Below are 14,156 nucleotides of genomic sequence, written 5' to 3'. Positions count from 1 at the left end.
GCACTGTATTCGAGATCTACTTGTATTTATACAATTCTGTTGCAAATGCTCCCAGTGTAATTAAAGTCAGCATTTCTAATCTGAAAGTCAAGCCATACTAACCCTCCTTGCCTGCATACATTTCATATACAACTTTCATGCATTTTCTAAGTTTCAGGCTGTGTTCTACAAGAAGCTGTTATCACCTGCTTTGTTTACTGTTTTATAAGTTGTTATATATAGAGTTTTCATATGTCATTGGAAGATAGAAGTTGAAAATATTGAATGATGCTCAGAAATGCAACGTAACATGATAATCATTAAAATAATTTTCAACAACATAAGCAGCAATACAGTTATCACTACTCAGTTTATTCTGGGGTAGTAGAGCACTTCATATGCCATGTTTGTTATATTTTCTATATAGAGAGCACTGCTTTGCAAAATTAGTGGACTCCTTGTATGACTTCCTTGTTCTCAGTGACACCGTGCCTCTGTCTCCATCTGCTTGTCTAGCAAATCTTTGTCCATATCCCGGAGGGTTAAGTCAAGGGTGGAGCATGGCAAGCTAATTCACATCTTGTTTTAAAGCTATCTTCAACAGTTTGACTTTGGGAATGTTCTAAAGTACATCCATTTGTACAGGTTGCCACAGATGATTTAGTGGATAGGGAGGGCCATGTTTCATTTGATTTCTGTTTCATTTGATTTCTGTTTTTATAATTTGTAATGAAGAAAACTAAGAGGTCTAGTTTACAGATGTTTTTTCTTCTATGCCAATATTGACCAAAATGATTATAACGATAGATTTATTGTTTAGACTTGACAGAATAAGCTGTGTATTTCTAATCCCTTCACTAAGGGAAGGTTTAATACTGAAGTGAGGGGGTGGGAGATATGAAAGCAACAGTGTTGTGTGAACTTGAAAGTAGACCAGCTGTAACCTCACAGGAATGTGAAGTCTAGTGAAGTTGACGGTATCCTTTCACTGATGTCTGTGCAATTTTCTGAAAAATCAGTGCATAATGTTTGTTCTACTAGTCCGCAGACTTTTTGTCCTATTTGTTTGGGCAGTGTGAGATGGTCCCATAAAATACAGCCTTCTACAGGCTTCAGTGCTGCACTTTGTCAAGCACACCATCTAAAAAAACAGTTGTTTATGGATTGTTTGTCCTTCCTTCTCCTTTGGCTCTCTAGCTGGAAATAAATGATGGGAATTATAAATGAATTTATTTATTTGTAGTAAACTGCATCAATTGAAAAAGTCTTGTTGAAAAATGAGCTTTTATTGCCCCTTGAGATTTTGATTTTGTTACTGCTGGGAGTGGTTTAAAAATAAGAGCACGGCTGTACAGTTTGCTACAAATATGTGGATAATTTAAGTGATAGTGTTGATCTGTGCAGGCTCATTCAAAAAGTAAGTCTTTATTTATCTGATTTTAGGATTTTTGCTTGTATTCCCAGGCATAGCTCCTTAGGGAAGAGAAAGTGTTGATTCCTCAGTGATGCCATTCTTCACATTGAAGGGTTACACGTTTTGAGGAGGATAATGAATGTGCCCTAAGTGACAGAGCTGACATCTAGAAATCTGGAAGTGTTTTTGAATAAGCTATTCACAGTGTACAGCTAGGTTTTCATTTGAATCTATAATACATTAGACTGATTCAGTTCGAATTCATTTCTATACAGATTATACCTTCCTAAGCTTAATTACTATTCTTTTCCCAATATGTCCCTGAAGAGCTGCTATTTTACTGCAATTACTGCAAATGAAAAGGAGAATAAAATTCAGTGACAGTAAACTAGGATCCTCAACTGTACATATTCATTTTGTTTTTGTTTTTGTTTTGGTTTTTTTTTTTGCCATTTTTCTTTTTCCTTTGCTGAATGAAAGACAGCTCCTGGTTCATTATGAATTTAACAATCAATCTCTTAAGAGCCATAGAACCAAATCCTTTCCTGGTAATATTCTATTGACATAATTAGGGACAGATATTGTTGAATTAAATTCATTTATTTTTTGTTACAGTGGGCTTAGGATACTTTTCAAATACTAAACATTAAACAGTGTTTTTGATGTAGATTCAATCATTGGTTTTATCTCCTGAGGTTTTTTTGGGGAACAGTCTAGAATAGAATTATTAGATAAAAATTTTAACGGTGCATTCATTAACACAATTATTTTAAATATCTTCAATTAGTGGTAAGTATCTGTGTGGAATGTACATCTGGGATGTAATTAGTAAATGAAATTGGGGCTTTACAGAATGACTACAGATTTAATCCAGGTATATATGTGATACAGTCTAAACTCTGAAGCAAAATCAAAGTGCTAAGATTTGAAATCCTGATCACAGCTAATAAGAAAGCGGATGAACTTACAGCAAAGATAGTCTAAACCACAAACTTCGCAAGTGTGGGTTGGTCAGACTTGAGATATCAGAAGAACATAGGTGGTCCTATGTGTTACAAAAGAAAAATAGAAAACACTTTTTTTTAATATGTATGTATGTATTTCAAAGAGCTGTAGTAAGGAACCAGTTCTCTAGACAGGCTCTAGCCTTGCTCTTTTTCCCACCTGTGATTGACAGTAAGTAGGGTTTCAGAGTGAGCTAGGCTCTACTATGAAGAGAAAAAAAAATATGAACAAGAAACCTCATGACTATGCAAAATGTCCTCTTTCTTTTCACTTCTGGAACTTTTTTTCAACTGACACCAAACATGGCAATAGGTGTTTTAAAATTTATTTCTTAATACCAAATAATTGTTTTGTATAATACCTACTTATGTAAGTGGAAAGCCATATAAATGGAAAGGAGTCTTAACCGTTTCAATTTTTGGCTAGCAAGATTTCTGGTCAGTAAAGATTTTTTCCCTCTGTTTTCATTCACTTGATATACTGTCCTCAAAGGTAGCAGTTAAGAAATTTGCCAGAATGCCAAGTTGTTAAGGTTACATTTGTAATAGGAAAATTCTCAGGCAGAAGAAATTACTTGATACAATTTATTGTCAAAAGCAGATTTATTAAGAAATATATTGATTTCATTCAAAAACCTTCTCTTCTGGAGTATAAGATGCCCAAGATTAATTTTCTGCAAAATTATTAACTGGATTTAATTAGTCTAGGTGACTTTGTCATTTTTTAAAATATAGAAATAGCTGATGAAATACATCTAGTCAGGCAACTCAGCATTTTTTTTAAAGGCTGTACTTTTTCCTTGTGAGATTTCATTATTAGGGTAGAAACAATGGATAATTTATTTAGAGTAAAATTAGGAGTCTCATGCTATGAAGCTTAGGTGCTATGGTAGGCATTTTGGGACCACAGCTATTTTAGTGATTAGTTATGTCTCAAATAGTTGAGTCTTGATGGAAACTGAAAGGTCAGACCACGATGAACCTGATTAGGGGCACAGCATTCACTTCTGTTGTTCAGAGGCAAGGTTCATCTTCTGGCATCTGGAGGAGTGGGACCTAAGCCTGGCTTTTTAAGGGATGTGGCAATATTTGTGTACGTGCGTTGGATGAAAGGAAGAGGGAAGACCTGCTTACCCAGACTAGTAAGGCACTGTCCTATCCTTGGGATATCAGTTTGGTGTGGGTTCAGGTGGGAGAGAGAAGACAGTCACAGATGTTCAAAAACATACTTTGTGTTAACACCAAGTCAGATTTGGTTTGAGACACAGAAGGTAACTTTATAATCACTTATGTATATTACCATGTAGCAGACAGTAAAACAATGCATTTTGTTTAGGCTTGAGATACTATTTTTTGCATTCATCAATGTTTATATAGGTTCCCATCTTCAATTTGTAAAAGACACACAGGTTGCTTATGCTGAGGGTCTGAAGTTGAAAGCTGTGAATAATTGCAATTGTGTTGCAATTGAGAAGCACTGGCTGATTTCAGAATTAGGGGGCAGGAGTAATCCAAAGCATGCTGGATAAGAATTGGTCATTCACTGATATCTTCTCCTCATTGCTGTCTCCTCATGTGCTACCTTATAGGCCAATTCACTTCAGAAAACCATTCTCCTTACCTTACTGCACTCAAAGAATACTCACAAGGTTGAATTAGTATCAGAAAAATATGTTTTTTTCTGATTTATAAAGACAATCCTGTAGCATTATATATGTAAGGTGTTTATGAGCTTACAGTCCAACGATTTGATGTGATGTAAATGCAAAAGTTATGTATGTGTTCTCAAAAACGTTGCTGTAGATTATGTTCACCACAATGTAGGAGTGATGTTAATGGCAGAATTCGGGTCATGGTGGTGTGGTGTCTGGACTTAAGCTTTGCATTTTCTTAAGTTCTCTCACTGTGATTGTAGTACAGCTGTTGGGGTGTAGAAGGACACCTAGGGTAGGTTGTTGCTTCTCAGATTTTAGGATAGTTAAGAGCTACATTTGTATACAATTCATACTGTGCAAAGAGAGGATTGCCCAGACCATAAAGGAGCATTTTTGTCAGGCAATCATGTAAGTAATTGAGGGAAACCTTGTGAGAAATTACTCTTTTAGCCAAATAAATCGGCTATATTTGTGGATCCAGTTCCTGTCAAGCTCAATGTTTAAAAAATACTTGATATTTATATGTGGCTAACTTCACCATTGTATTTTTAAGTATCTCAATGAAATTCTTAAGCAGCAAAAAAGAACATGGTTTGAAACTATTCAAATCTGTATACAGACACTTATTTGTTTAACTAAAGTTGTTGTTCCTCATAACCTGAATGCTGTTTGAAACCAATGTTTTCATATATTAGGAGGTGAATATAATTTATTGAATTAGACTGCCTCCAGCTATGACAGATGGTTTCATGTGACATAAATACCTTAAAAAGGAAAATAAAAAAGAGGAAAGCAATCGTATAGTTAATAGGAGTGGAGATCAATATATAATAAAGGAAGAGGTATGTTGTATAATAAGTACAACATCAGCACAAATCAGGAAAGATGCTGAAGCCCTATGGATAGTGTTAGTATGTGGCCTCAGCTATTCTCTGTTGGATAAGTAGCTCAGACCATGGTTGTACGACTCTTACAAAGTATTAAACATTTGCGAAGGACTACGTAAAAGTATAGCATTAATAAGTGCTAATGTTAGACAAGCTCTAAATGTGTAGGCATAAATTCCTCCTTATTACATCAGGAAATTTAAGCTGAGTTTTCCTTTCAGGAAAACTGACATTAGGCTGTTGTTATTTCTGATGGTAGATGAATCTTCTGACTTGCATGTGCTGATGAGACCTAGCTGGATGACAGAAACATTTTTAGCTTCATTTCCACAGAGACTGGGCAGGCTTGAGCTACAAGTATTGCAATGTGAGTCTGACCTGCAGTCAAACCAGCGGAGCCCACAGGTTTCCCTCTCCAGCCAAGGGCCTGCTCCAAGCACATGTGTGCTCTGTGGCAAGGCGTAGGAGGTGCATGGAGGGCTGCCCCTGGCTCCCTCAGTTGACAGAGTTATCAGCCTGCTAGCAATGAAACCACTCCAAGTGCACAGGGCACCATGCTTAAAGGCTGAGAAAGAAAATAGAAGAATTACTCCTTTGGTCAAACCTCCTAGCTGAATTGCAACTTTGAGAAAGTTTCCTTCAAGTAAACACTTGCTTTTTTTAGGCACTTGGATTATGGCTGCTGTGTGAACAGATTATTTCGGTGCGTAGGCTGTGGATCTGGTACTTGGCTTGATGTTTTTGCTGGGATGGAGGAGAGGAGCTAGAGGTAAGGCTGAAAATGAGTTAGCTTAACTGGGAGGCTCCTCCCTCACCCATTTAAATGTGTGCTTAATAACAGACTAAGGGACTAAGCTGACTATCAGTGACACACAAAGGCAGGACAGAAAATTCTGAACAGCAGTGAGCACTTGCTAGGTTGTCTCTATCTCCTCAATGCTTGATGACTCCTTGGTCATTTTCAGCTGTATAGGTTAGGTTTGGTTTTTCCTCTGCCATTTCTAGGTCTTTCAACCTAACTAACCTGTCAAATAAACCCCAGACGAATCATCCATTGCAGCTTTCCCTGACAAAATAGCCATTACACCTAAATCATACTGATTTAGAAAAGCATACTTAACAAAGAATAAATACTAAATTAAAGAAAAAAGAATCTTGAAAAAACTGTCCTTGATTGTGAATATTTGAGATGGTAGTAGTGTGTAGATCATTTTTGAGCAACAGCACCCTCAAAATAATTGGTTTAGGCTTTTATGAGAGGGAAAAAAAATATATATATTTCTACTAAAGGAAGGACATAGTACAAGAACCTTCCAAAAGTAAAGCCATCTTCTGTTTAAGGGACTAAGTATCCTTAGACTGACAATAATATTTTTGTCTGCTGATCAATCACCATATAAGTTCTGAGAAATTTCTCATGAGGTTTATTTTCATTGCCAAAGATGAAAAAAAGACTTTCTACTGCTTTATGCGGTCTCTTGACTGTGTCATAGAAGTCTCAACTTGATTGCTATTGAGTATGGTTCTATTATGATTAATAAAAGTCTGTGAAGAAGTAACCCCTATTCAAAAGTATAGGGAAAACATTTGCAATAAAGTTTTTTTTGTCTAACTACAGAAATAAAAGCTTCTTTTAGAAAGTCTAATCTGATCAACTATTAAATTTGAATTAAAAATGACAGTCTTTGAAAACAAAGAAAAAAAATAATTACTTCATTGCAAATGTTTCTGGAGGGGAAAAAAGGCTAATTAACAAGGCCTGTCTGCAATTAATGAATTGAACTTGGGAAAAAATCCACTGTTTTGGTATAATCTATTTGCAGATTTCATTTTATGCTTTCCTTTTCTTATGACTTATCTCCTGTTGCATCTCTAGACCTAAAACATGCACTTTAAATTAAACTGGAGGAATAGTAGTTGTCAAACATACCTGTATTTCATCTGAAGTTTACATTAAGACCTCTTATGTGCTGTTACAAGTAGAATGGAAGTAGGAATTGACAGATAAAGTGATATTTGGGAACTTATTCAGTTTGGAACTTAAATCATAAATTAATTTCAGCAGCATTGCTGTATTCATGTTTTCCATCTCAGCTTTGGGACACATGACTTCTACTTGCACCTTGAGTTATGACAGGGAGGCAGTATCTTAAAGATTTCTAGAAACTGTCACTCCAATGCAGCTTTGAATTTGGGATTATAACCTTGTTCTGCACTGTTCTGGAGAAATAGGTATGTCCTTTGATTGCTGACTTTACTGGACATTTCATTTTAACACCAAAAAAAAAAAAACCACAAGATTTTCTTTGTGCATTGATCTTTGCATTTCAGAAACAGTACAGGGAAAGCGGAGGTACCACTGATTTTAAGAAGCTGTAAGCGCTGTGTTTCCCAAGGCTTTTGGGATACAGTCAGTCCCAGTAACTGTGCTTATCAGATGTGTGTGCAGCTGAGAGTGAACCATGAGTATAGCAGGGGTGTGAAGGCAGCTGTAAAGTCCAAGCCCTGTTCCAGTCCAGCCCTTGACCAATCCCTGAAAAACTGAAAAGAAAGCCACAGCTCTTGGTCAGAGTTCTTAATGTTGCTTACAGCAAGGAAAACCAGCAGCTATATAGCTGTAGAAGGAGTGGTATGTGAACTCCAGAGTTAGAAGTAATCTATTACTTCTATACTCTATAAAATAATTTCTGTATTCTGCTTGGGACTGGATGATTTGCACTTCTCTTTCCTTTTGAAGCACCTGTTCTTACTTCAAAGCAAATTGTGCAAGTTCAATTTGTGCCTGTACAGACAAAAGGCTGGAAGGGAAGGCACGTTAGATGTTTGTATCAGGGTATGTTTTTTAATGTCAGTACCAAGCAGTTAGTAGTGAAGTATTTTAGCAGTTATGAAGCACAGCAGTTCTAGGAATGAGCACAGTGACATCCTTCAAAAAGAAGGAGCCCTGGTAAGTTGGAAAGTGAGGTTATAAAGTCAATTGTGAATAGAAGCCCTTTAAAAAACTTCTAAGTAGTTATATATATATATATATATATGAAAATATTGCACTTATGTCATATTTCATTTTGGTATGTATGTCTTTAGCATCCAACTCAAGATATTCTGTGATTCTAATATAATTTATCTTTTTTTTTAAGAAGAAAAAAAAAATGAGAGGGGGATTACTTTGTGATTTTATTTTTATTTTTTACAGGGATGAAAGAAAATCTTCCTTTACAGTTTGTGCATGTTTTAATTAAGATATTTACAAACCTAGTAATGTTTTAGTATATTAAGAAGAAAACACATTAAGACACATCTGAAGTTATGCTAGCCTTTTTCTATGGGCTAACACTGTGAATGTTTTTTCTTATTGCGGGAAAAGCTTTGCAACTGTTATAAAAATTTTTGATCAAAAGCATTTAAATAGAAACTTCACCAGCATAATAGTATTATCTTTTACTGGATTACTGAGGTATAAAAGAAGCCTGATATTGCAGTAATTGAAAAATAATACGCAAGCAGTAGAACTTGTTCTAACACCAGATGATAAGAGTGTGTTCTGTCCTGGAATTCTGAATATCATTAAGAAATGCTGAGAATGGAATTTCCAAAGTGCATTTGAAGTAATACAATATTTATGATGATAAAGAATGTACCATTGGCTTCTCACATAATCCCTTGAGGCTCGTTGGCTGCATAATTAACATAGGTATCACAGTATCACAGATTTCTAGGTTGGAAGAGACCTCAAGATCATCGAGTCCAACCTCCGACCTAACACTAAGTACTCCACTAAACCATATCGCTAAGCTCTACATCTAAACGTCTTTTAAAGACCTCCAGGGATGGTGACTCCAGCACCTCCCTGGGCAGCCCGTTCCAATGCTTAATAACCCTTTCGGTAAAGAAGTACTTCCTAACATCCAACCTAAAACTCCCCTGGCACAACTTTCGCCCATTCCCCCTCGTCCTGTCACCAGGCACGTGGGAGAACAGACCAACCCCCACCTCTCTACAGCCTCCTTTAAGGTAACTGTAGAGAGCGATAAGGTCGCCCCTGAGCCTCCTCTTCTCCAGGCTGAACAACCCCAGCTCCCTCAGCCGCTCCTCGTAAGACTTGTTCTCCAGACCCCTCACCAGCTTGGTCGCCCTTCTCTGGACTCGCTCGAGCACGTCCATGTCCTTCCTGTAGCGAGGGGCCCAAAGGGCCCCTCATCCTAACCCACAGGGATTCAACCTTATCATTCCCAGCCTGGAGTTCCACAACATCAAAAGATCCTCTAATGTAGAGAGCCACGCCACCACCCCCTCTGTGCTGCCTGTCCCTCCTGAAGAGCCGATAGCCAGGCATTGCAGCACTCCAGTCGTGGGAGCGGTCCCACCACATCTCCGCGATGGCAACCAAGTCGTAGCCTGCCTGCTGCACGATGGCTTCCAGCTCCTCCTGTTTGTTACCCATGCTGCGTGCATTAGTGTAGATGCACTTCAGCTGGGCCATCGCCTTCTTCCCTGGCCTAGCCATTGTTTCCCCCAGCACAGCTCCAACAAGCCTTGTTTGAGCCCTGTCCCCCTTCTTACCTAGTTTAAAGCGCTCTCTATGAGCCCCGCCAGCTCCTGGCCTAGGATCCGTTTTCCCCTTGGAGATAGGGACCCGTCTGGGGCCATCAGGCTGGGTGCCGAGTAAAGCTCCCCATGGTGAAAAAACCCAAAATTTCTGTGCTGGCACCAGCCTCTGAGCCACCTATTAACCACATGAGCTTTCCATGTCCTCTCCGTGCCTCTCCCTTCCCCCGCAGGGATGGACGAAAACACCACCTGCACTCCCGCTCCCTCCACCAATCGTCCCAGCCCCCTATAGTCCTGTTTGATAGCCTTGAGGCTTCTCTTTTCAACATTGTCACTGCCAGCCTGGACTATCAAAAGCGGGTAATAGTCAGAGGGGCGAACCAGGTTGGGAAGCTTCCTGGTAATGTCTCTGACCCTGGCCCCAGGGAGGCAGCACACTTCCCTATGTGTGGGGTCAGGCCAACAAATAGGGCCCTCCGTTCCCCTGAGGAGGGAGTCGCCCACAACAATCACCCTTCTTTCTTTCTTGGTGGAGGCAGTCCTGAGGCGTGGAGTCAACTTCCTCACCTCAGGCATCCTCCTGGGTAGGCTTCCTACCTCATCCTCACCCACCAGTCTCTCAAGCTCCAGGGCCTCAAACCTATTGTTCAAGGGCACCTGGGAAGGCGGCACCAGAAGGGGAGGGCATCTCCTGCGAGGTCGAGCAGGGACCTGTCTCCATTCCTCCTCAACTCGCAGGTCCCCTCCCTCTGCCCGATGGCGACAGGGCAGGGGGTCCACCCCCCTTTGGGGCGTCTCACCCTGGTCCCTCTCCCTCCGGTCCTGCAGGGAGTTGCTCCACCAGTCTATCTCCCGCTCGCACTCCCTGATATCCCTCAACCTCTGCACCTCCTCCTTGAGTTCCGCCACCATGCGGACCAGGTCGTCCACCTGCTCGCACCTCACGCAAGCAGTCTCTCTGCCTCCCGCCGATGGCAGCAAGAGGCTCAGGCACTCCCCGCATCCGGAGACCTGAACTGCTGCATGTTTGGACGGGCAGTCGGTCTGGGTGTGCACTGACTTCCTAGAGAAAGCACCGTGCCTGGTGGAGACCATTGCCGCCCAGCTGACGGGAGAGTGCCGTTGGAGGAGTTGTCCCTATGGGCGGGTGTGAGCGCTCCGCCCTTCCTGCCCGCCCTGCCCGCGCTCACTGCCTCGCTAACTGCCGCGTCACTCCCTGGTCGCCGCGCTCCCTAAGGGCCGCCTTTGAACGGCCGGGGGGAGGAGCTGTCGCTGGCGCTGCTGGCTCCGCCTACGCCTCGTCAGCCTCCCTCACGAGGGCTGCCGGTGCCTGGCGGCTCCCTCACGTAGGCTCGATGCCCGAAAAATAGCCCTGCCTGTCCCGATCCCGCGCTCCGCTGCAGCACGCGTCTGCCCCGGAGCCGGTCGCCTCGGCAAGGTTATTTATTTATTTATATCATTATTTATGATGATAAAGAATGTACCATTGGCTTCTCACATAATCCCTTGAGGCTCGTTGGCTGCATAATTAACAGAGGTATAAATCAGATTTCAGTAAAATCAGATGATGATTTCATTTTTTAGCAAAAAGACAAAGGCTCTATCAAAAGACAGGCATCAGAAAGCTTGGTAACCTATGACTGGCCTCTTTAACTATCTATAAAGGATGCGTTATCTTATGTCAGGCAATAATGGTGGTGGGCTAAAACAGCTATATCTGACAGCTAAAAATAGGAGATTGCTGACTCTGTGATAAAGAGTGATTGCTGCAGTCATTGATGAAGAGGTTTGAAAATTGCACTGATTGATTGTTTTCCCTGGTGAGCATGTGGTGTCCCATTAGAATGCTTAATCGTCAAAGTCAAAAGTCACTAATTTTCTATGGAATCTAACTTAAAAAGTGGACTTCTTAGCTAAAATTAATTGTGCAGTAATATTTGTGCATAGCCTACATCTGGGCTTAGAAATTCCTTCTAGGTCTGGAATTAGTGAAACCAAACCTTCAAAATGCTAATCCCTTATATATTGGCTTCTCATCGGTGTAACCTGTTATCATGAAGCCACCAACCCGTTAAAAGCATACACTTAATTCACTGGTGCTGGCCAGAAGTTTCAGAAGTGGAGTAGGTACAGTTTTTCAGAAGCAAAACTAGGATATTTTGAAATTAACTATTGACTCTAGACTTCTGTCTAACCCAAGGTTACTGACAGTCATATTCATTTCCTTAGGGAGAGACCGTGTTCTGGTTGAAATCAATGAGAATTTTGACACTTCAGTATAGTCAGGAATTCCCTTTAGATGCCTGAGTTAAAGTAATGGAATGAAATACCAAAGAAACATTTAGTCCAAAAATTAAGAATGCTGTTCATCTGTGAGGTCTGAGTCTACAAAATAGTTCCTCAATGAGAAACTGCTTGGTATATGTCTCTATCAAATGTCCATGAGGAATAATCTCTGTGCAACATAACATGTAATAAATGAGGTGGTACTTTGTGGCTCATTGAGAAAAAACTCAAATGTTCTGTGGTGTTCAAATCAACCATAGCTGCCTAGAAAGTTTTAGGCTGTTTTTAGCTGGTGGAATCTGAGACAGATGCATGTATAAACTTTAATATTGTCTGATAATTGCCTTTTGTGAGACTTAATACGACCTTGATTTATTTATTTATTTATTTTTATTTTTCACTATAAAAAACAATTATTGACTCTCCTGTCCTTGGCATAGTGTAAAGATTTATTAGCATTCGAAATTAATATTGATCAAAACTCAGGTGGTGGGTCGATTATTATTAAATTAAGGAATTTTTATATTCCTAAGGTTAAACTAAGATTTTGCTCTGTGACTTTTGTCATCAAGATTTTGCTTTTTCTAGTTTCAAATATGGTGAAAATGTAATTGCAGATGGAGGATTCTACTAATTCTAAATGTGCTTTGACAAGCGACAGTATGTTCCAGCCAGTTTTAAGACAGATGGAAATGATTATCAAAATCATGTAGGCTGAGTGTTTTTTTTGTTTTTAAACAAAAAGATTGAAGTCTTACTGTACATAAAAGGTTTGCCTACACGGCTATATTAGCTCTTAGACCTGACTGACATGCTGGCAGATGCGCTGATGGTGGATTATCTACTCATCGTATGTGTATACAGACTGCTTTTGTGTGCAGTCGCTCTACAGACCTTATTGATTCTGTATCACCCTTAGGAGACAGGGAAGCCTTTCAGAGAATAGGGAAGCTGGAAGTTGCCACTGCCTCTACAAGTCACAGTTTCTCCTATTTGTTTTTTGTTAAGGCTGCCTTTGCCCATCTTTTTTTTTTTTTTTTTTTTTTAAATCCTCCGGTTCTAGTGTGTTTCCTCAAAAATAGTCTTTAATGTAGATGGGCAAAATACCCTTACGAACTAAATATTTTTCTTTATTTTTTTGAAAGAAATGGTTTGTTGTTTTTACTGGTATAAAATACCTACACACCAGGATCTTGTTTGGCTTGAAATTTTGGTATATTAGTTCTGCACTTTGGCAAATCTTTTCAAGACTTACCTTATATGATCTTTTGTGTACAGCTTCTCCTTCATTACTAAATTTTATCAGTAAATTTTATCAGTGAAGTATGGATTTTTGTTAAAAATTAAACAAAATTCAGCTGCTTAAAAGGGTGACCTTGAATGAAAATTAAACTTAGTGCTTAAGCCTAAGAATGTCTTTAAAGCATCTCTGCAGAGTTATTATGTGAACTGTATCAACTTCTGTTTTCTAAAAATAAGCTCTTTCAGACTTATTATTAACTACAGGGCTAGACAATCAGAGATCCATAGCCAGCCCATAGACCAAGACAGCAATTTAAGTATTTCCGGTTTGACCTGTGTTGAGGGCAAAATAAAATTGTAAGGTTGACAAATATGAGTCCAAAAAGATGAAGGAAAATAAGTACTGTGTTTATGATTATGACACAAGATTTGTCTCCTGCTGTTGCCAAGACAGGGGTGGGGGAAGGTGTTTTTATCTTTCTGTGTCTGTTTCCTTTGTATTTCTTTGTCTTAACTGCCAGATTTAGAGACGGAATCATCTCTTGAAGACTCCTCAGTATTGAGAAATGTAAAATATTACACACACACAAAAAAAGAAAATTGTCTATATTCAGATGAGTATGTATTTATTAGAGCAGATAGTTTCAGACTGGGACCTGAGAGCCAAGTTAAATGATCTCCAAAGGCCGATGGAAGTAGGCTTACGTGTCCCTTTGCAGTGGGTGCCAAATACACATAAAGGCCGCAGACCAGAAGTCATTGTGAATATTTCATGATGGGAATGGGAAATGAAGGATTAGGAGTGGGCATATACCATAGAGCATTGCAGAGTAATTTATAATGTCAGTAACACCGGTCCCATTTTAGTTTCTTTGTGTCTGTTGTAGATCAGGTGAGATCTGTCTTGGGGAACAGCAGGATGAGCGGAGAGGAGGGTTAAGTTGGAGCCTGTCCTTCTGCCCCACCTTCTGCACTGCTCCTTCGGCCCTTTTCCAGCCCTTCAGCACCTGATGGCACCAAAGAAACAGCAGCAGCAGATGTGCAGTGATCTGGAAGTTTCTCCCATCTCCTTCTGGTTACATTACACCTTTTTATCCACAGCCATCTTTTGATCTATGCCCAGGCCGTCTCCCTTCAGAAA

At 39.8% G+C, this 14,156-nt stretch overlaps 1 protein-coding gene across 2 annotated transcripts in view; it reads left to right on the top strand.

Annotated features, from left to right (window-relative positions):
- Nucleotides 1-14,156, top strand: part of ROBO1 (roundabout guidance receptor 1) — a 697,351-nt gene that overhangs the window by 228,511 nt on the left and 454,684 nt on the right. The gene's annotated exons all lie outside the window — the stretch shown is intronic.

Source organism: Anser anser (genome assembly GCF_964211835.1).
Source record: "Anser anser genome assembly, chromosome: 1".
In the NCBI taxonomy this organism is placed as follows: domain Eukaryota; kingdom Metazoa; phylum Chordata; class Aves; order Anseriformes; family Anatidae; genus Anser; species Anser anser.
This window is presented reverse-complemented; position numbering and strand designations above follow the sequence as displayed.